This window comes from Schistocerca serialis, chromosome 10, assembly GCF_023864345.2.
Source record: "Schistocerca serialis cubense isolate TAMUIC-IGC-003099 chromosome 10, iqSchSeri2.2, whole genome shotgun sequence".
NCBI lineage: Eukaryota > Metazoa > Arthropoda > Insecta > Orthoptera > Acrididae > Schistocerca > Schistocerca serialis.
The window spans coordinates 76,507,057-76,529,760 of NC_064647.1; the positions used below are offsets into that span (position 1 = coordinate 76,507,057).

The 22,704-nt window shown below is 43.2% G+C and overlaps 1 non-coding gene across 1 annotated transcript; it reads right to left on the reverse strand.

Moving 5' to 3' along the window:
- Nucleotides 1-19,533: 19,533 nt before the first annotated feature.
- Nucleotides 19,534-19,608, reverse strand: Trnas-aga (transfer RNA serine (anticodon AGA)). Its single transcript has one exon. It is a non-coding gene; the product is annotated as a tRNA-Ser (tRNA).
- Nucleotides 19,609-22,704: the final 3,096 nt, after the last annotated feature.

The following is a 22,704-nucleotide window of genomic DNA, read 5'->3' on the forward strand; positions in this document are numbered from 1 at the left end:
GATCCATGTTTCGTCACCAGTAATGATCCTGTCTAAGAAGTTGTCCCCCTCGTTACCATTGCGATCCAAAATTTTTTTTTTTTTTTGCAGATGTCCAAGCGCGTTTGTTTATACAACTGTGTGAGTTGTTTTGGGACCCATCTTGCACAAACTTTATGAAACCCAAGTCTGTTGTGGATAATTTCGTAGGCAGAACCGTGACTAAATTGCAGACGATGTGCCACTTCGTCAGTAGTTAATTGTCTGTACAAGAGAATCATTTCACTTGAACGCTCAATGGTTCCTTCATTTGTGGCGGCAAAATGCCGTCCAGCTCCTTCATCGTGCATAACACTTGTGCGTCCACTTCAGAATCCATTCGTAGACACTCCGTTGTGGCAAAACACTGTTCCCGTACTGCACCGAAAGTCTTCGAATAATTTCGGCCGCTGATACGCCTTCCAACCACAAAAAGCAGGTCACTGATCATGGCTCTTCTCTGGTGCAAATAGACAGCGGAGCAGCCATGATTAACAGCACTGCAGCGATAACGAAACTAACCTAGCAGCTTTAAAATTGCAAAGATATAACAAGAAGTAAACAGAGAATGCTTCATCAACGCAAAACGACAGTACCACCAAAATAAACAAAAATATAACTAAATTGCGAAAAATAATTGACTTACACTCGTATCTTGGAGACATTATAACAAACAACTTGCATGAAAAACCTGCTTGGCAAGAAAGAACCAATAAAATGATAAAAGCTCAAAAACTAACATGGTCTATATACGATAAGAAATGTCTATCAGTTCACAGAAAATTAAAACACTACAACACGGTGATTCAGCCAGAGGTAACATACGCAAGCGAGAAACAGAGTCGACAAGATATTAAAAGTAAAGAGAAGAATAGATAGAGCATGCATAAATAAAAAGTTATGGAAGGAAGGACAATGACGGATAGTGTCGAATGAAGTAGTGTACAGGGAAATGGAGCACATCACACTACACGTGAAGGGAGGATTTCTTTCTTTGGTCACATAATGAGGACACCAGAAACGAGATTAGCAAGAAAATTATGCAAAACCTGTGGAATCTGAAGCAAGAAGTAGCAAGGATCAAGGAAATTAAAGAGGATACGGGAGAACTAGACATAACCTTGGATGATCTACAAAAGAAGACAGGAAATCTCAAGAAACTGAAAGACAAGAAAATAAGATTTAAACCAAACGAAACACATTGAAAAGGGTATTTACAGATGAGGAAAGACAGGAAAGATCAGATCGAATGAAAAGATAGTGGGCAATTAAGAAATGGCAGAAAATGCGCTTACTGAAGAAGAGGACCAGGAAATGATTGATGAAAGTGGTCCAATGAGGCCGTAAAAGCAAATAATACAGAGAGGAAACACTATCACCAAAATGCTCAAAACGTTCTCGCACATTCTACACATTGCTGTAATAAACGCTTGGAATCATACAGACTATATATTTTAATACATATCTCGTAGCCAAGACTGACACGAAGCCCACACCCACCACGGTAGTACAAGCTTATATGCAAACTAGCTCTACAGATGAGAAGGAGATTGAGGAAACCTATGATGCGATAAAATAAATTATTCACATAGTTAAGGAAGAAGAAAATTTAATGGTCATGGGCACTGGAATTCGACAGTAGGAAAAGGAAGAGAAGTAAAGGAGTAGATGAATGTGGAATATGGAAAGGAGTGAAAGAGGAAGTCGCCCGGTAGAATTCTGCACAGAGCATAATTTAATCTTAGCTAACACATAGTTTAGTAATCATCAAAGAAGGCTGTATACGTAGAAGAGACCTGCAGACACCTGAAGGTTTCAGATTGATTATATAAAGGTAAGACGGAAATTTAGGAACCAGGTTTTAAATTGTAAGACATTTCCAGGGGCAGATGTGGACTCTGACTACAATTTATTGGTTATGAACTGTAGATTAAAACTGAAGAAACTGCAAAAGGGTGGGAATTTAAGGAGATGGGACCTGGATAAACTGAAAGAACAAGAGGCTGTAGAGAGCATTAGGGAACGATTGACAAGAACAGAAGAAAGAAATGTATTGGAGAAGAATGGATAGATTTTAGAGATGAAATAGTGAAGCCAGCAGAGGTAACAAGACGAGGGATAGTAGAAATCCTTGGGTAACACAAAAGATATTGAATTTAATCGATGAACGGAGAAAATATAAAACTGCAGTAAATAAAGCAGGCGAAAGGGAATACAAACGTCTAAAAATGAAATCGACAGGAAGTGCAAAACGGCCAAGCGGGAATAGCTGGAGGACAAATGTAAGTACGTAGAACGACATATCACTAGGTGTAAGATAGATGCAGCCTACAGGAAAATTAAAGAGATCTTTGGAGAAAAGAGAACCACCTTTATGAATATAAAGAGCTCAATTTGAAAACCAGTCTTAAGCAAAGAAGGGAAAGCAGAAAGGAGGAAGGAGTATATAGTCTACCGAAGGGACATGAACTTGTGGGTAGTATTGCTGAAATGGAAGAGGACGCAGATGAAGATGAAGGGAAATATGATACTGCATGAAGAATTTGACAAAGCTCTGAAAGACTTGAGTCGAAACAAGGCCCCAGGAATAGACAACATTCCGTTAGAGCTACTGACAGCCTTCGGAAAGCCAGCCATTGACAGAACTCTTCCATCTGGTGAGGCAGATGCATGAGTAAGGCGAAATACCCATAGACTTCAAGAAGTATATAATAATACCAATTACAGAGAAAGCAGGTGCTGAGAGGTGTGAAGAATACCGAAATATCAGTTTAATAAGTCACGGTTGTAAAATACTAACACAAATCTTTTACAGAAGACTGTAAAAACAGGTAGAAGCTGACCTCGACGAAGATCAGTTTGGATTCCGGAGAAATACAGGAAGACGCGAGGCAATACTGACCCTATGACTTCTCATAGAAGATACGTTAGGGAAATGCAATCCTACATTTACAGCACTTGTAGACTTAGAGAAAGGTACTGACAGTGCTAACTGGCATACTTTCTTTCATATTCTAAGGGTGACAGGGGTAAAATTCAGGAACGACTCACCGTGCTTTTGTTCACCGCCTGTTCTCCGTAGACATTGTACAAGTGCTTATGAATACCTACGATGCTCTGGTTTTTCACCGAAAGAAACTCAGTGACAAGTCTCTGCACGGGGCCACCTCCCATACCGACACCATTTTGAAGGATACGTATAGCGTTGCCACCAATCGGATATCAATGAAACTACAGGAGCTGAAGCGGGAATGGTCCACGATGTCGCACAATAAATTCCACGTTTTAACAACTAAAACTTGCCGAGAAAAAAAATGAGTTACATTACTTATTGGCCGGCCGGAGTGGCCGAGCGGTTAAAGGCGCTACAGTCTGGAACCGCACGACCGCTACGGTCGCAGGTTCGAATCCTGCCTCGGGCATGGATGTGTGTGATGTCCTTAGGTTAGTTAGGTTTAAGTAGTTCTAAGTTCTAGGGGACTTATGACCACAGCAGTTGAGTCCTATAGTGCTTAGAGCCATTTGAACCATTACTTATTGAAAGCCCCTCGTGATGCGTGGCAGTATCAGATCTCTCTTGAAACGACCTCTATGATTTTTCTGGATACTGAGAAAAAGGGGAGGATGCCAGTTTTGTAGTAGTGTAATTGTAATGTGTGGCTGCTTTCTGGTTAGAGAGATTGTAGACGCTCGGTGGCCGACGTCCATTACAATATTAAATTATCGGCTCCGGGGCGGATTTCGGAAGAGTAGACGGCTGACAAAAAAATAAACGCTGACTGAAAAACAAAAGCGTGACCCGTCCCTGTGGCGCGCCTGTTATTAATATAACGAGAGCGCGCAGAGGGCAGCGCTCGGCAATCCATTACGACCGGCACAGTTGCCCGCTGTGTGTGTACGCAGATCTTTGTGCACGTGTTTTGCGCGAAATTACGCGAGTGTTTTGACAGCGGCGAAAACGTTGCGTAGAATTAGCAGCGTTCAGCGCGTTTTTGAGTCTTCGTTTTTGTGTCGAAACGCGGACTGCGTGGAACAGGACAGCTTATTTTCCGCTACATTGTAATTAAAATCTGGTGTCCCCGGCCTGCAGCTGTGCGTGCGTGATGACGCGGCCGTGCCCCTGTGACGTGAACCGCGTGGTGGCAGCTACCCATGTGTGTGATGTGTCGCTTATCGGTAGTTTGGCCTTTGAAGCGCGCGGGGCGATGTGTGTGATTTTGGGCAGGGCGGGGGGCAGCCGGAATGTCACAACACGGGAAAAAGCAGCCCAATATGCCGCCCGCCCCACACACAATACCGATGGGCAGTTGCCTATCGGATATTTCTACCCCTTTTTTCTCCCCCGCATAGTAAGTGGCTGTTGTCGTTCACCGCATGCCGCGGCAGGATCGCAAAAATGCCGCTTTGAGCGAGGTACTCGTCAGACATGATTAGACTAGGTTAGACCAGTAGCCCCACCCCCAGCGCGTCTGGGAAGAACCTGACTCCCAAATCTAAAGACTTCCATACGATTTAAATGGTAATTTCCTACCATCTTAGTGTTTATGACTTCATATCTTCTAAACGTTGTGTCGTACAATTACATAATTTTACAGTAGCATTCAGTGGTGTGTATGGATACTGTCTGCAAAATATGGTGCGAATGTTGTTGTTGTTGTTGTGGTCTTCAGTCCTGAGACTGGTTTGATGCAGCTCTCCATGCTACTCTATCCTGAGCAAGCTTCTTCATCTCCCAGTACCTACTGCAGCCTACATCGCTCTGAATCTGCTTAGTGTATTCATCTCTTGGTCTCCCTCTACGATTTTTACCCTCCACGCTGCCCTCCAGTACTAAATTGGCGTTCCCTCGATGTCTCAGAACATGTCCTACCAACCGATCTCTTCTTCTAGTCAAGTTGTGCCACAAGCTCCTCTTCTACCCAATTCTGTTCAATACGTCCTCATTAGTTATGTGATGTACCCATCTAATCTTCAGCATTCTTCTGTAGGACCACATTTCGAAAGCTTCTATTCTCTTCTTGTCTTAACTATTTATCGTCCACGTTTCACTTCCATGCATGCCTACACTCCATACAAATACTTTCAGAAACGACTTCCTGACATTTAAATCTATACTCGGTGTTAACAAATTTTTCTTCTTCAGAAACGCTTTCCTTGCCATTGCCAGTCTACATTTTATATCCTCTCCGACCATCATCAGTTATTTTGCTCCCCAAATAGCAAAACTAATTTACTACTTTAAGTGTCTCATTTCCTAATCTAATTTCCACAGCATTACCCGACTTAATTCGACTACATTCCATTATCCTCGTTTTGCTTTTGTTGATATTCATGTTATACCCTCCTTTCAAGACACTGCCCATTCCGTTTAACTGCTCTTCCAAGTCCATTGCTACCTCTGCGTATACAGTAAGTAATTAAAAAAGTAATGAATTAAAACGTCATGTCTGATGCCGAACCTTCACTGCATCAACAGCGAAATGTAGTAAGCGACAACGGTTCCTTGGATTCATTACTCTGTGGTGTACATCGACGAGAACAATCTTCGAAAAAGTTTGAAACTACGTGTAATTTTCGTTTGGAAAACCCGAAGTTCTCTCCTACGCAAATACTGAATGATACTCTCAAAAACAACCATTGTGTGGAACTGTATCAATGCCGTTGTCTAAAACGCTATTGGACCTCATGGACGAACAGAGATAGCTGAGTTTATCAGGATCTCCATTTGCGGAATCCATTCTGATTTTTATAGATTTTTCCTTCCCCATAAATACTGTAACAGGTAAACATAAAACGTGTTCCATAATTCTATAAAACATTGACGTCGTTCTTATAGGATTATACTTGTGTGTGTCTGGCCTATGAGCCTTACCGTAAACAGGGATGTTCTGCCTTTTCTCCAGCTGGTAGGTACCTTTTGCTGAGATATGCCACTTCTACAGATCCTAATAAATTTGCCACCTCGTTAAATTGTTGGTACTGATAAGGTAAGGAATAAGGAGGTTCTCTACAGAATCGGCGAGGAAAGGAATATATGGAAATCACTGACAAGAAGAAGGGAATAACTTATATGGTACTAGCGGGAGCCGTAGAGAATAGAAGTTGTAGAGGAAGACAGAGATTGGGATACATCCAGCAAATAATTGAGAACGTAGGTCAGAAGACCGAAGGCAAAAAAAAAAAGAAAAAAAAAAGTCTTACAATGCGTGATCTAATTTTGTTTCTTTATTTTATTAGTGTGTATTAATGAAAAAACGGTGAATGTGAAGTGGATAGCTCTATAAATAATTAATATGTACTCGTATTTCGTACGTCACATATTGTGAATGTATTGTGTATTAAAACGCTTGAAGCTGTCAATTTATAATTTACTTAATGATGACATCTAGCAAATTTGAGAAATGTACAACACTAATGAAAAGATTACATGTTAACTGAAAAGAGTAAGATACAGGTGCCGAGATAAGTCTTGTGATCCAAATGTTGTTAGACACTACTAAGTAACATTGACTGCTCAGTAACTTTCAGGTAAACATGTTCTTATTGCAGTTAACTTAAAATTACAGCAGTAACAGATCATTATGTCAAAAAAGAAAAAAGGCCAAAAAGAATACCGCAAAAATTCTGGAATTTTCTAAATGAAACTAAAAAATAATCCAAATTACGGTCCGCAACGGTGGCAAAATATCATGTCGGATCTTCTTTAGCCTTTAAACAGTCAACTGAAATAAGGATATCGGTAAAACTAGCAACAGGGACACACGTTGCAGTTTAGTCAAGGCTTGAGGTTGGTCGCGTAATTTATTATAATATAGGCGGGGACCACATCCGCCAGAGCAGGGAGAATGTGTATTTCACGAAATATTAGTGCTGGTTTGAAAAACAAATGAATCTCAAAAGGCGTAACTGACGCCAGCTAAACATGGCAGCGCGACACTGAAAGTTTGTCGGTCTGGTCCGAGTCCAGGTAGCGAGTGGGCATACAAGGCGTTTCCGGAAACTAAGGTTACTCAGTTATTTAAAAATTATGAAATGAATATATTTAAGGAAAAATTTACAGATATACATCACACGCTATTTTTCGGACCATTGTCTATGGACATCATCGTCAGTACGAGCCGTTATTCGATCCATAAACTACGCCTCACAAGTGAAAAGATGAATATCTGATGGTGTCAGGTCAGTTTTGTAACCGGAGCGCTTGACGATGTCCCAGTCCAATGAATCCGTAAACTGCTCTGTGGCGTCGGCTGTATCGGCACGTATATTGCAACAAGCACACCCCGTTCGCTACCGCTTCCCTACACTTGTTCTGTATCGCCCTCCGTAGTTATATGAGGGTTACAGAGTATCGTGCTGCATTAATTGTTTCCTCCTGGGACAAAAATTCAATGAAGAGTATCCCTTTACCGTTCCAAAAGACAGAGGGCTTGACTTTTCGGACTGAGAAAATGGCTTTCAATTCTTTCGCTGATGGTGAGGAGCGATGTCGTCAGTGCACTGGTTGCCTTTTCAGGGGGGTGCTTCGTCACCCACACACCGTCACCTGTGTCAACAGATTCAAGGAACCGTTCACATTCCAGTTCTCAGCGCTCGAGAAAGTTCCGTGAAGTACGATATTGTTGACTTTATGTTCAACTGTGAACTATTTTAATACCCGTCCATGACACAATTTTCAATAACTGTTTCATAAATGATTTCTTGCTGAAATCTGGAGATTTCTGGAAACATTCAATGGACGATTGCTGCGAATCGTTTCTCCGGTCTCGTTCACCATCTCATCAATCACGATCGAGGGACACCACCACCTATATTCGTTACAAACATTCGTTCTGCCAGCTTCAAACTCAGAGCAGTTCTACACATTACAGTAACATATCACACCCTTCCCCATAAACAGTTGTCGTTTCGTAATAAATCTGGGACGGCGCGTTTCCCCTTGCAAGAATAAACCTGACTGCGTATCTCACCATGCAGCTGGCGGTATTCGGGAGAGAGACACTTATTTCAACACGATACTGTAGCAAGAACTTTTTGCGGAGTTAATGAAAAGAAAATGCGTTCCACAGCCAACACCTCACCATTGAAAGCAATGATGCCAAATTTGAAGAAAGAAAAAAAGAAAAACCTTTGCGTGTCGGAGGGTCAATATGCTTAGATATGTTATAACAATAGCCCCCAAACCCTAATCTAAACACGTTCATGTCTGACACATTTTATTTCCGGTTTCGAATTTTATTCATCGTCAATGGCTGCAATACAGCATGAACTGCTAACCAGGCATTGATTGTTTGCTTGGCAACGTATCCTGTCGTGAAGCCACATTAACTGATAAATGTAAAAGTCAAATGAAGATACATCAAATTTGGAAATAGCATAATAATTGTTTAGCATCAGTACTTACTTCTACGAATCGGGGCATGGAAATGTAAGAAGTTTGAACGTGGCAGGGAAACTAGAAAATCTGAAAAGGAAAATGCTAAGTCTCAATCTAGATACAGTGAAGGTCAGTGAAGTGAGACAAGGAGTTCTGATCAGATGAATGTAGGGTAATATCAGCAGCAGCAGAAAATGGTGTAACGGGAGTATGTTTCGTTATGAATAGTAATGTGGAGCAGAGAGTGAACAGTTCAGTAACAGGGCTATTGAAACTTCCTGGCAGATTAAAACTGTGTGCCGGACCGAGACTCGAACTCGGGACCTTTGCCTTTCGCAGGCAAGCGCTCTACCATCTGAGTCACCCAAGCACGACTCACGCCCCATCCTCACAGCTTTACTTCTGCCAGTACCTCGTCTCCTATCTTCCAAGCTTTGCAGAAGCTTTCCTGCGAACCTTGCAGAACTAGCACTTCCTGGCAAATGCTCTAATTGCCCGCGAAAGGCAAAGGTCGAGTCTTGGTCCGGCACACAGTTTTAATCTGCCAGGAAGTTTCATATCAGCGCAGACTTCGCTGCAGAGTGGAAGTCTCATTCTGGAAACATCCCCCAGGCTGTGGCTAAGCCATGTCTCCGCAATATCCTTTCTTTCAGGATTGCTAGTTCTGCAAGGTTCGCAAGAGAGCTTCTGAAAGCTTGGAAGGTAGGAGACGAGGTACTGGCAGAAGTAAAGCAGTGAGGACGGGGTGTGAGTCGTGCTTAGGTAGCTCAGATGGTAGAGCACTTGCCCACGAAAGGCGACGGTCCGGCACACAATTTTAATCTGCCAGGAAGTTTCATATCAGCGCACACTCTGCTGCAGAGTGAAAATCTCATTCTGGAAACAGGGCTTTTCTCATCAAAATCGAGAGCAAATGAACACCAACAAGAACAGGTGTAGATGCCGATGTCGTAAGCAGAAGACGAACAGAGAGAGAAAGTATTGAGGATTATGAATGTGTAATTCAGTACGCAATGGAAGACGAAAATCTAATAGTCGTGGGAACTGGAATACGGTTATAGGGAAAGGAGTAGAAGAAGGGTTACGGGAGAACATAGACTTGGGACTGGGAATGACAGAGGAGAAAGAGTAATTGATTTCTGCAATAAATTTCAGCTAGTTATAGCGAGTACTCTGTTCAAGAATCAGAAGAGGAGAAGGTACACTTGGAAAACGCCGTAAGATACAGGAAGATTTCAACTATACATCATAGTCAGACAGAGATCCCGAAATCAGAAAGCTGATTGTAAGGCGTGCCTAGGAGCCGATATAGACTAAGATCACAAGTGATGAAGAGTAGGCTGGCGTTCAAGAGACTATAATGAGTATGCAAAGAAGGTTGTGTTGACTTTCCTACATGTTGAACCTGTTCTTCCGACAATAGTTCCTTTTTCGATTTATTCACATTTGCAGCCATTCCGTGGACTTCGTATTTCTTTCATTCCTAAATGACATGTATTTCTGTTTTCTTGAATATCTATGAAAATCTTTGTATTTCCTTCTTTCATCGACTAACTGAAGCATTTATTCTGCTGCCACGGTTTCTTCGCAGATACCTTCCTCGTAGCTATGGATTTCTTTCTAACTTCTGTGATGCCGTTTTTAGGGACGTCCATTTCTCTTCAACCGAACTGCCTACTGAGCTATTTCTTACCGCAGTATCTGTAGCCTCAAAGAACTTCAAGTAATAGAAACTGTCCCTTTCTATGCCGGCCGTAGTGGCCGAGCGGTTCTAGGCGCTACAGCCTGGAACCGCGCGACCGCTACGGTCACAGGTTCGAATCCTGCCTCGGGCATGGATGTGTGTGATGTCCTTAGGTTAGTTAGGTTTAAGTAGTTCTGATGACCTCAGCAGTTAAGTCCCATAGTGCTCAGAGCCATTTGAGCCATTTGAGCACCGTGGTGAGCAAAACAACAAACGTCTGACTAGAAGTTCATCCTGGAATACAGTCCTATGATGAAGAACAAACGTTCGAAACAGGGAATGGCACGGATAAGTAAAGTGTGTTGAACACTAACGTCTTTCAATTGTGGCTGGTAGCTTTTTCATAACATATGATGCTGTGGTGCGGCTGGTTAATAATGTTGATAATAAGTCAGTCAGAAATCGTAAGTAGTAGGAAATTGGAATATTGTTCGCGTCTTGTACTACAGCCTGGAAACAATTTCTGTGGTCAGCCTGAAAGTGATGGAGAACATACTGACTATAGTTTCCAGTCTGCAAGTCCACATTTTTGTCGAGGCCACTGAAAGAAATGTTTCTATTCTCTATTTGCTCAGCGGGAACAGGACTATGATTTAGAAATAAAGATTTTGAGTTCTAATTGAAAGGTATATTTGGTAAAGTTTCACACACACGACATTGTACTATTCATTATGTTAATACTGATAATAAATCGCTCTATGCTAAATAGCATCACGAACAGTTCAGAGGTGACCTCTATGGTGAGTTCCTATTAATGTGTCTTTCGCAGTGACTTCTGATAATGAAAACAATTGCTCACCACAAAAGTGGGAAATAATTGTCACCACTGGCCACTGAATATTACGGGCGGCACACTTGCAGTTACTTCTGCGAAATCTAAGCGATCCAGGACGGTGTATAGTCATAGCGAGTTCTTTCTATTATTACTGAAAATAAATGTTTAGTAACAGCCTGTTTCTGAAATCATCCGAGGCAGCGCGTATTCGGGCGTTTGACTGACTCTGATCGTACAGTGGCTGAGTGCGAAATGAAGTCTAGTCTTGCCTCTCGGGCTGTATTTATATATGGCGCAGCGGACGGTCAAGGGAGCATCTACTATTATCCGCTCTATGCCTACAATAGCAGCCTCTAAACGGCCACTTTCTCGGACACATAATATTTTATAACAATGTCAGGAATTAATTTAGAATCTTCGTAATATGGATGTGGTTAAGTAGGTTAAAACCACAAAAAAGTTTTCGCTAGCCTACACATAAACTTTGCCGTCTGGAATTTTTTGAACAGAACTGACAGAATAACATGGCCTCTGAACTACAACTTTAAGAGACCTTGTATTTGTTGTTATTTATATCTAGGCATTGAAACTTGTTATAGCTCTATTATTTAATAGGGTTTATCATGTGCTATAACCAAAGCTATCATTAATATAACAGACACAAATAAGGACTTTTTGTTCCAAATTTACTTTTCAGCAAATTCCTCGAAAAATATCGGAGGTAGCTCAATGGGGTTACACAGTTATTATTTTTATGTTGAACTGAAGCTTCATACAAATTTTCATATTTATAAGACTAATATGTAGTGCCTTCAATTTTTCTTAAAAACGTGCATTCTGGCGAAAATATTGCTTTAATCACGTTGAGACTTGTACCAGTTAATTTTGACATACAGCCGAACATTATGCCGAATTTTTGGGTGCTAGCTTTAGTATTTAGCGCCACTTATTTTTTTCTTAAAACGATGTGTTTGGGGAAAATATACATTTGATGCCTCTGAGATTTGTCATTTCAAACATTAATATACTAAGGCACATACTGACAAAGCTTGGAAAATCAACTTTAACATTTAATCCCATTCTTCAACTATGTTGCAATACTTGTGCGCTACGCACAGACGTGTTGTGGTGACGCGGCGCTACTAGCAGTGAACTGGAGCAAGTCCCGGCACACTTGCTCGTGTCTGAAACTCTCAAATGATAGAGCGCTTGGTTCGCCACGATACAAGGTCAAGCGCTGGAAGAATAGCTGAATACTCTTAATCTGTGGGCACGCCTCTTATGGGCACAACTCGCAGCACGTGGACGACTGGGTCGATCGTCGAAAAACTGTATTACTCACAAATCTTGAAACTATTCGTCTGGGCACCGGAGGCCACGACGAGAAAACCTGAGAGGGAACAAGAGAGAGAGTAACTTCTGTGAGGTCAGCCATATAGTGGTACGGTGTACGACGGAAGCTGGCGAGTGTGTGGGTGGAGGAGTAGCCACCTGACGGGGGTGGCGGCTGCCGGGGGCAGGTGCTCGGTGCTGCCCCACGCCAGGGCACAGGCCTTGGGGGGGGGGGGGAGGAGGGCCGGGAGGGGGGGGGGGGTTCTGCTGCCTGCTATGTGGGTCAGCGGGGCAATGCCGGCCGTCCACAAACGGCAGGTGGCGCGTCCGTACAGCAGCCAGCCGTGCCTTAGCTGCGCTCTGCCGAGGCCGGGCCCGCGCGGAAGGCATCCGTCAGCCGCTCGGGCGTGAGAAACGCCTTCCCTCTCCACTCTCCGAAGCCGACCGCTCATTGGCAGATGACCACGAATGTAAACAATCGTAAACTAGTGCTCATGTACAGGGTGTTTCACAATTCACCTTACGCCCTTCTAGAGGTTGCAGACAGGACTTAGTAGATCAAATTTTACTTAGGAACCCATGTCCGGAGAACGTCATCCGACGACGCTACAGAGCGTCAGAGATATAAAACCCGGCGCCTGTAAATGTACGTATCCGCAGGCTAATGCGCGATCATTTTACATACTTTCGAGGATGATGGAGAAAGATAGATATATCAATTACACGTAAGGGTCCCGTAAGCTATGAGCGGAAACCATTCTGATGTCACTTGACAGTGGAGTGCATGTGCCGGTACTGCTGTTGCTACGATTGTAGGGTAGGCAACTATCAGAGGTGGTATCGTGGACCAAAAAAGAAGTCTAGTAAACATGGGCTCTAAAATTCATACCTGCACTGAAGCTCCAAAGAAACTGGTATATACATGCGATTCAAATGCAGAGGCATGTAAACAGGCAGCATACAGCGCTGCAGTCGGCAACGCCTATATATAACAACAAGTGTCTGGCGCAGTTGTTAGATCGGTTACTGCTGCTACAGTGGCAGGTTATCAAGATTCAATTGAGTCTGGACGTGGTGTTAGGGTCGGCGCACGAGAGATGGGACACAGCATCTCCGAGGTAGCGATGAAGTGGGGACTTTGCCGTACGACCATTTCACAAGTATACCGTGGATATCAGGAATCCGGTAAAATATCAAATCCCTGAAATTGCTGCGGCCGGAGAAACATCCTGCAACAACGGGACCAACGACGGCTGACGAGAATCGGTAAACGTGAAAGGAGTGCACTACCTTCCGCAAATTGCTGCAGATTTCAATGCTGGGCCATTAACGAAACATTATCGATAGGGGCTTCCAGAGCCGAAAGCCCACTCGTGTACCCTTGATGACCACACGACGCAAAGCTTTACAACTCGCCTGAGCCCGTCAGCACTGACATTGGACTGTTGGTGACTGTAAACATGTTGCCTGGTCGGACAAGTCTCGTTTGAAATAGTATCGAGCGGATGGACGTGTACGGGTATGAAGATAATCTGTTGAGTCCATGAACCCTCCATGTCATCAGTTGACTGTTCAAGCTGGTGGAGGCTCTGTAGTGGTGTAGGGCGTCTGCAGTTGAAGTGATATGGGACCCCTTTTACGTCTAGATACAACTGTGACAGGTGACACGTACGTAAGCATAATGTCTGATTACGTACATCCATTCGTATCCATTGTGCATTCCGACGGACTTGGGCAATTCCAGCAGGACAATGCGACACCCCACATGTCCAGAAATGCTACAGAGTGTCTCCAGGAACACTCTTCGTATTTAAACACTTCCGCTGGCCACCAGATTCCCCAGACATGAATAGTATTGTGCATATTTGAATTACCTTGCAGCGTGCTGTTCAGTCTTACGGATTTATGGACAGCCCTGTAAGATTCATGGTCTCATTTCCCTCCAGCAGTACTCCAGTCGACTCCATGCCATGTCGTGTTGCAGCACTTCTGCGTGCTCGCGGGAGCCCCGCGCGGTATTAGGCACGTGTACCAATTTCTTTGGCTCTTCAGTGTATCAGCACTCGTTTAATACACGAGATTTGTGTCACATTAGCGAAGATGAACAAGTGCTCACAGCTCCTCAGGTATGCGTTTCAGAGCCCATGTTTATGGATTTTTTTCCTTGTTTTGTGGTAGTCAGAACGATGCCATAGTGTCCATGACGTGCATGTCAAGGTTGAGAGGAAGCAGCGATTCTCGGGACCCATATGTATGTTGGACAATAGGATGTGACAAAGGAACTGATTCATTTAGTGTTGTAGAGAAGATAAATACTCACCAGTATATGCCAAGAACGGTACATCCCGTTGTGAGACTATATTCCAACTGAATTGCTGGTTTTCATGCGTACTGTCCACCACCTTCATTGTTTCTTTCGATTCAAATGGCATTTGCTTTTCTTGTTCAAACAGTTTTCACATGAGTGGCCAGGGGCAGCAGTCCACCTACCAGCCTAATCCGGTGCTCGGTCAGGACAAAAGCGTTCCGCTATTCGTGTGGACTGAGTGTCCAGTTCAGACAATACGGCGTGGGAGGTTTGGGAATGTGGGGAGGAGGAAGCCTCTAAAGTTCCTAACATGCTACAGGGGGTCTAGGCGACCACTTGCTGAAAGTACCGTTTCGTCCTGTTGCTGGACAACCCTTCAAATTCTTTTGATATATTGCCACAGCTGCGCCTGAAAAAGTTTTCGCTTCAGTTTTCCAAGGGGGAGGGTGCGGGGCAGCCCGAAAGACATCTTAATTCACAACAAATACCAGAATGCTAGCCTTGCCGTGAGAACGTTATTTCGGATCTTCCCTGCATGCGGAAGCACGGCTTCGATTGGCGTCCTGGCAACTAAGTTGTTGGTAGGAGTCGCGGGCTCGATTCCAGGGGCTTCAATCGAGCAACAGTTAGGGCTTTTCGATGATCGGCCAAATAAGGCGCGCCGAGCGAAGGCATCAAGTTCTGAAGGGAAGTGAGGCGTTTCTTTCTGCGGAGAATCTTGAAGAATCCGCCCTGGACGCTTCTCTCAGAACCGCCGCGGCGTTGACGAGCAGATTTGGACTGCAGCCTTGTGACAAACCGGCGGAGTTTGATTTAACAGTTCTCAGAACTTGGATAAATTTCTCTCGATGTCTGAGAAGGTGTGTGCATCCCGTGGCCAAATACACAACAACCTGCGATATGCCAGTCAGAGATAGCCGTCGTACCATCACGGCGTGCGGTTCATCACGTAGATTCATTGCACACACTGTAAGACTGCACTGCAATGTGATCGATCGACGAAGCAATTGCACCTCTCTGAGGAGAGAGGGTTTAATTTCTATGGTTTAGCTTCCGCTAATGACTTTTGCTTTTAAAATTTGTATCTACTGCTTGTCGTCAAAACGGATGATACACAGAGACTGTAAACTTTACTTTTCAAACACAATGTAACTTTGTTTTGGTGCTACTATTTACAAAAAGCCATGCCACATTTTCTCCTCTGTTCATTTGTTTTGCTGCCCATCGAATAAATTGCTTCAAGTCTCTTGTATGACAAGATGACGTTTCGACATGTACGGAAAATCACGCTGAAAAGTATTGAAATGTTTCTCTAATATATTAATGTAATCTTGTAGTTACATGGCTTTGGGTACTTTTCTGTACGTCACACTATAAAAATTTCAGGGAATCACTTCACCAAAACTGCACGTATTGGTTGAAAAATGCAGAAAATAACTAAAAGAAAGAGCCCTTAGCTTTTTAATGTGTGGATCCACTGCCACGACGGAAGTTCTGAATGATGAAACAATTTCAAGTGCCCGCCGTAGTCTGTGAGTCTCTTTTTACAAGACGACCTTTATCCCATCACATATTAGTTTCATTACTGGCCTGTTGCGAACTGTGGACACTTTCAAATGCCTGTAATAACAACGCTAACAAAGTTAAAGGTTAAGAAACTTGTTTCAGATCGTTACACTTTGCTGTTACACTACTCAAACGGTTGAGTCGGTGATAAGGATATCATATTTAAAAACTATTTAGTGCTCCATGGGAACAGAAGCTCCCACCCAAAATACAAACCCTCCCTACACACACACACACACACACACACACACACACACACACACACACACACACACACACACACATGCACGCGCGCGCGTCTAAAATCTGTATGCATAATTTGCATATCACAAGGGCTACTGCATTTTGTAGCACGTGTAACTCAACTTCTGTTAACGTACGGCTTCTTTGTCCGTGCTTAACGTGTTTAGCAGTACAAGTGTCCTTCCGCTTCTGCGATTGTATTTATGTCCATGAAAGCTTCAGCTGGTTGTTTTTCTCCTGTATCTATGGAATCCGAAGAGAACACTAGATATGCAAAGGCCGGACATTTGATTGTGAGAATCATACATTTGTAATACGGCCCTACACAATTTTCTGCTTTTGAATTGTTAATTTCTTTCCATGAACCAGGGTAACATTTTCTAAATGTCAACAGACAAAAGTTACTAGAAGTTCGACGTCTATAGTAAGATTCGTGCGTGAAGCATATAACAACTCCCACTGTCATACCTTATCGAAGATGTTGCTGAGGATCCAAGAAAAGACAGGTCCTACGTAAAACAAATAAGTTAGTCTAAGACTTTTATCCAGTTCTCAGCCGCGCGGGGTAGCCGCACGGTCTATGGCGTCTTGTCACGGTCCGTGCGGCTCCTCCCGTCGGAGGTTAGAGTCCTTCCTCGGGCATGGGTGTGTGTGTTGTCAATAGCGTAAGTTAGTTTAAGTTGGATTAAGTAGTGTGTAGGCTTAGGGACCGATGACCTCAGCAGTGTGGTCCCATAAGACCTTACCACAAATTTCCAATTTTTTTTTTTTTTCCATTTCTCTCCAGCCCCTCGTCCACAAGTTTGGTGCAGCAACGAAAGACGAGGTCTCAAATTACGGGTTTAAAGAATCGTTCACGCAGAGGGATTGTACAGACATTCAGCCGTTTGCAGTCGGAGGCTCCAGTGTGGAGAACATAGGAACAGGCATCACTGGCGTTGAGAAGGAACTGAAAAAGCTGAAAACTAATTAGCCGCCAGGTCCGGATGGAGTCCCAGTTCGATATTACCGAGACTACTGTGTGCTATTGGCCCCTTACTTAGCTTGCATACATAGTGAATCTCCCGTCCAGTGCAAACTCCCAAGCGTATGGAAAAAAGTGCGGGTGACTCTTGTGTATAACAAAGGTAAAAGAACTGACCACCAAAATTACAGACCAATATCCTTAACATCACTTTGCTGCAGAGTTCTAGAACGTATCTAAGTTCGAATATAATAATTTTGCATGAGATAGAAAAGCTTCCCTCCGCAACTTAGCACTGTTTTTGAAAGCATCGGTAGTGCGAAACTCGGCTTGCCCCTTTCTCACAAGATATGCTACAAACCTTGGATGGAGGCCACCAAATTCCATATTCCTAGATCGCCGGAAAGAGTTAGACACCGTGTCCTAATGCAGCCTTTTTATGAATTTCGAGCTACGAAATAGTTCCACTGAGATGTCAATGGCTAGAAAACTGCGTAAGTAACAGAACTCAATTCGCTGCCGTCGATGGCGAGTGGCCATCAGAGACAAGGGTATCGTCAGCAGTGCCCCAGGCCCAGGGAAGTATGACAGGACCGCTATTGTTTTCTGTATACGTAAATGATCCGAGGCATAGGATGAGTAGAAATCCTCGACTTTTTGATGATGACGCTGTGGTGTACGTCTATACCTACATCTACATGGCTACTCTGCAAATCACACTTATGTACCTGGCAGAGATTTCATCGAACCCCCTTCACAATAATTCTTTGTTATTCCATTCTCGAACAGTTCGCGGAAGAAGGAAAAACCTATAGCTTTCCGTTCGAGCTCTGATTTCCCTTAGTTTATTATGATGATGGTTTCACCCTGTGTAGCTCGGCTCCTAAAGAATATTTTCGCATTTGGAGGAGACACTTGGTTATTGGGATTTCGTGAGAAGGTTCCGCCACAACGAAAATCGCCTTCGTTTTCGTGAAATGCACCCCAAATCATGTATCGTCTGAGTGACGCACTCTCCCCTATTTCTCCATAATATAAAACGTCCTGCTATTCTTTGAACGTTCTCGATGTACTCCGTTATTCCTATCTGGTAAGGATCCCAGACCGCACAGCAGTACTCCAAAAGAGGACGGACAAGCGTAGCGTAGGCAGTCCCTTGAGTAGATCTGTTGCTTCGCCAATAAAACGCAGTCTTTGCTTCGCCTGCCCCGCAACATTCATCATGTGTACCTTCTTATTTAAATTGTTCGTAATTGTAATTCCTAGGGATCTAGTTTAATTTATGGGCTTTAGATTTACTGATTTATCGTGAAACCGAAGTTTAACGGATTCCTTTTGGCACTCATATAAATGACTTTACACTTTTCTTTATTTAGGACCAACTGCCAATTTTCACACGACACAAATATCTTTTCTAAATCGTTTTGCAATTTGTTCTGATTTTCTGATGACTTCACTCGACGATAAACTACAGCGTCATCTGCAAACCTAAGACGGTTGCTCAGGTTACTCAGCCAGTTACTACGAACTATGACCTCTCTGACAGGAAATCAAATCTAGTCACATAACTGAGACGATAAACACGCAATTGCACTACAATCCGCTTGTATGGTACAGTGTCAAAAGCCTTTTGGAAATCTAAAAATAAGGAATAAATTTGAAATCCCTTGTCAACAGCACTCAACAGCTAAAGAGTTAGTTGTGTTTCACAAGAACGATGTTTCCTAAAACCATGTTGACTTTATATCGATAGACCGTTCTATTCGAGGTAATTCATAATGTTCTAACAAAATAGGGGTTCAAAATCCTGCCGCATATCGACGTTGATGAGATGGGCCTGTAATTTAGTTGACTCCTACTCCGGGAACGTGTCGACTTTGAGTGACTTGACAAGGCTATAAGATGACTTAGACGGAATTTCTAGTTGGTGTGATGAGTGGCAGCTTGGTCTAGATGTAGGTAAATGTAAGTTAATACAGATGAGAAAAAAAAAATCTTATAAAAGTTCAATAGAGTATGTTCGTTGCTTCACACAATCAAGTTGATTAAATATCTAGGCGTAACGTTGCCAAGCAATATGATAGGGGACGGTAGCAGGGAAGGCGAATGGTCGACTTTCGGTTTAGTGAGAGAGTTCTAGGGAAGTGCAGCTCATATGTAAAGGAAACAGCATGTAGACTGAAACTTCCTGGTAGATTAAAACTGTGTGCCGGACCGAGACTCGAACTCGGGACCTTTGCCTTTCTCGGGCAAGTGCTCTACCAACTGAGCTACCCAAGCACGACTCACGTCCCGTCCTCACAACTTTACTTCTGCCAGCACCTCGTCTCCTACCTTCCAAACTTTACAGAAGCTCTCCTGCGAACATTGCAGAACTAGCACTCCTGAAAGAAAGGATATTGCGGAGACATGGCTTAGCCACAGTCTGGGGGATGTTTCCAGAATGAGATTATCACTCTGCAGCGGCGTGTGCGCTGATATGAAACTTCCTGGCGGATTAAAACTTTGTGTAGGAGAACTTCTGTAAAGTTTGGAAGGTAGGAGGCGAGGTACTGGCGGAAGTAGAGCTGTGAGAACGGGCCGTGAATCGTGTTTGGGTAGCTCAGTTGGTAGAGCACTTGCCCGCGAAAGGCAAAGTTCCAGAGTTCGAGTCTCGGTCCGGCACACAATTTTAATCTGCCAGGAAGTTTCATATCAGCGCACACTCCGCTGCAGAGTGAAAATCTCATTCTTCAGCATGTAGACTACTTGTGCGACGGGTGCTTCATGCATTGCTTGAGTGTCCGGTATTTACTACCAGGCCGGATTACAGGAAGATATCGAAGCAATTAGGAGGCGGACTGTTAGATTTGTTACCAGTAGAATCGATCAATGCGCAACTATTACTAGGATGCTTCGCGAAATCAAATGGTAAACCCTTGAGAGAAGATGACGTATTTACGCGAAATACCGCTGAGAAAATTTAGAATGAGAAATCAGGGCTCGTACGCAGGCGACAGAAAGTTGCTTCTTTCGTCGCTTCATTTACGTGAGGAACAGTAAAGGAAATGACTAGTATTATATGCATAAAATTAGTATCAAAAAATAAAAACGTCATTTCGTATTTAAAGACATATGATAAAGTAGTACTTGACTAACAGTTCCAGATCATTTAAAAGTAAAAAAAAAATTCTATTAGCAGTAATCGAGCCAGCCATTTCAAATGGTTCAAATGGCTCTGAGCACTATGGGACTTAACATCTTAGGTCATCAGTCCCGCAGAACTTAGAACTACTTAAACCTAACTAACCTAAGGACATCACACACATCCATGCCCGAGGCAGGATTCGAACCTGCGACAGTAGCGGTCGCGCGGTTCCAGACTGACGCGCCTAGAACCGCTTGGCCACACCGGCCGGCGCCAGCCATTTCATGACAACGAGAGTTGTACCTTGTTCAGAATCATTGGAATGTATTGTTCTTAATATCGGTGGGAAATCCGAAATTGCGTAGTACTGTTTCAGGGAAGTCATGTCCAGACACTGACATTGGAAACCTGTATGATGAAAATCGATCAGTGGCCGCGACGTCGCCTTGTGAGTTACAGACGTGACGCCTGCCGCTCTAGCCGTACAGGCCACACGCACGACTCAGCGGAGAACCGGGATCAGAGTTGTTCCCGTGTCGTAAGGGGCAGCCAGGAAACTGCGAGCGAGACGGAACTTGGCGTTAAGTGAATTTACCTCTGCAAAACTGCATTCTAAAACTCATCACAGAAATTTGACTGTGTGAAGTGCAAAGACATCATACGCATCAAAAGCAGAGGAGTGTTCCCACAAGCTTAAATAGTACGAGAACGATCTGACTAGAAATCCTAAGAGGGTTCGGTCGTCGGTAAACTCAGTGAGTGGACCAAAATCATACAGGGTGGATGGAAAGTAACTCCCTGTTTTTAATATTTTTTCGCTCCTAAGATTTTGTAGGTACAAATAAATATCTGCAAGGACGTAGTTTACTATACACCATTATGTTCACAAAAGTTAGTCGTCATTTCACAACACTCAGCATGTCTACCGCAATCATCTGGATACAAAGTTTGGACATTATTGGCTTCCACGGCCTGTAATGTGCATGTACAAAACAGCGAGTAATGTCACTCCCTTTGCAACCCGTCTTGTTGATTCTAAAGAGCTTGGCTCCAATATCTCGGTCACTGCGACCACGTTTTCCTCTGTTACAGAAGACGAGGGCCTCTACGATCTCTTCACAACAATTCCAGTAGTCATTAATTTTTTGTGGCAGTTATTATTTGCTTTCTCATTCAAAACAGGCTGCGTCCCATTTTGGCAGCTCCACCGTTGGTGATAAATTGCACACTGTCTCAAATCTTGCTGCAGTTTTGGCTCTCTCCTCAATGTTCAATCGCCCCGGCATCAGTGTATATCGTAGGATCTGGAAAATATGTACTATGTACTTTACTCTGTAGAACAATGACCTTATTGTTCATAATTGCCGTCAGTTGCTAACTTGAATTATGTTTTACAATAAAGATAAGAAAAGTTTCGACTTTTTCAACTGAATTTTATTGTTGTCCGATTCATGTTAGGCACCTTGAATGGTCTATAACACATGTGAAATTTTTTAAGTATACACATCTTGATATGAGATTTGTAGTGATTCTTTGGCAGTCTGTTTAGACCTAGTTGTTTCTTTTTACGAATACATAGCTGTGTTACTTACTTACGTTAGTCTTTTTGTCCTGTTCTTGCAGCCATTTGTTGTTCCATATGTACTAAATGCACATAGCATAGGCTTCTTCTAGAAAATATTTATTTGCACATAACCTATGCTGTAGAAATCTACGCATGCATCCAGCGATCTTGGTCATATGCTTTAGGACTGAGTGAGGGATTATGGGAACTGGCTAAGCGATCGTGGAAGAGTGGAGTGTGACGTTGGAGTGGTGATCAAGGAAGGGTGAGTGATGGGACACTGTAGGTGTATATATACAGGGTAAAATACCTCACGAAATAAGCATCAAACGAAAAAACTACAAAGAATTAAACTCGTCAAGCTTGAAGGGGGAAACTAGATGGCGCCATCGTTGTCAAGCCAGATGGCGCTGCCATAGGTCAAACGGATATCAACTGCGGTTTTCTTTAAAATGGGAATCCCCATTTTTATTGAAACGTCCCCTTTGAACAATTATACAGGACTGTGCTTAAACTGAGACACAATATTTTTAGCGCAACGCAATCTGACTTTCAATAATCCCTAAAAAAGAATGGCCCTTAGTAACATTAACCTATACGTTTCACAAATCACTTACCTCACAAAAATCTTCGTTACTCGAACTACTGCAATACAGCGAGCGCCACTACTGCCAGCTAAATAAAAG